Source organism: Eschrichtius robustus, unplaced genomic scaffold (genome assembly GCF_028021215.1).
Source record: "Eschrichtius robustus isolate mEscRob2 unplaced genomic scaffold, mEscRob2.pri scaffold_707, whole genome shotgun sequence".
Lineage (NCBI taxonomy): Eukaryota > Metazoa > Chordata > Mammalia > Artiodactyla > Eschrichtiidae > Eschrichtius > Eschrichtius robustus.
Genome location: NW_027175583.1, coordinates 105,669 through 107,208, shown reverse-complemented (window position 1 = coordinate 107,208; position 1,540 = coordinate 105,669).

Below are 1,540 nucleotides of genomic sequence, written 5' to 3'. Positions count from 1 at the left end.
GATGCAGGCTGTGAAGAGGGTCAGCCGCCCCAGAGAGGGGGAAGGGGCAGCGCCCACCAGACCCCATGTGACCTGCCCTGGGCTGGCCGGGGGCGGCCGGTGGGAGCAGGCGCCTCTGCCGGCGAGCTGCAGCCCTGGACCCCAGCAGGAAATGGGTGCTCCGGGACCAGACCCCCGTGGGGCACTCCCGGGGGAAAGCAGGGATTCCTAGTGCCCGTTCGTGCCGTGAACTGACTGATGGGGGACAGCGCCAGCCCAGGCACGGCCGCGGCAGGCAGGGCAGCAGCGGCCGGGACACGCCAAGAGCACCCCAGGGACATTCCGGGAGGCACTTTTCAGGGGGGCAGCAGTACCCTCCCCAGTAGACTCTGGACGAGCACACACCACCCCGGCACCCAGCCAGTCCTGACCAGGGCGGGGCAGAGCACACGGGAGCTCCCTGCCCATCAGCGGGAAGGTCTGACGTCCTCTGCGTGCCCTGAGCCTGCCCCGTGAGGGGCTGGTGTGAGTTGTCTCAGCCGTGGCCCTGTTTCCCGAGAAGCCCCCGTTCCCGGGCCCCAGCTAAAGTCTGCTCTGAGCTCCAGCCCCCTTGGCAAAGCGCTGACCTCCTGCCTGCCTCTCGCCTACCCTCCTCTGTGGCAACCATCGCCGGCTGCTGCTTGAGGGGCCTTCGTGAGCAAGTAAGGGGTCCCGGGCCTTTGCCTGTCCTTGGTCCCTGAGCTGGGGCTGGGCACAGGGACGGGGCTGGGCACAGGGATAGGGCTGGGATGGTGGCGGGATGCAGGGTGTGAAGCCAAGGGACATTCACAAGACAGCAGCAGGGTGCAAAGCCACGTGCGCTCAAGCATCCAGAGGAGGTGCATCCACAGGGCCCTGAAGGGCACAGACACTCACGCCCGTGAGGACACTGTGAGAGTCCTCCAGCCCGGCGGTCCCCGTGCTTTGAATGCAGGCTTGCCGCCTGCCTGACAGCCAGTCTGCCGGGGGAAGTGAGCCTGCAGGAGAAGGTGGGGCCACCACGCCGCCGGGAGAGACGGGAGCGGAGTGGGCAGTGGAAGGAGAGAGCAGGGCCCAAGCCTGCGCAGAAGAGCCGCCTTCAGAGGGCCGTGCCTCGGACCCCCACGTCCAGATGGAAACCTTCTCCATCCTCACGCCCTCTCTGCTAGATCCCACCTCTCCTCCAGGGTCTCATCTTCATTTCAGGGGAGGTGGCGTCTTGACAGGGTTTAGGAGAGTCCCCGTGGGCAGGGTCCGACGTCAGGCTCTCAGCGTCCTCATCTGTAGAATGGAGAGTGTAACAGTACAACTTCTGAGCCTTGATATGAGATTGTGTTCGGTTCCTGGAGCCGCCCAACAAGGTAGCACAAATTGAAGTCGCCAGTGGGGTTGCGACTTCTCTCCCTTTTCTGAAGGCTCAAGTGAAAAACATCACGGTGCTGGCAGGGCCATGCTTCCTCTGATGGCTCTGGAGGAGGGTTTTTCTTCTTTCTTCCATCTCGTGATGTCCCCAAGTGTTCCCTGGTTTATGGCTGGATTACTC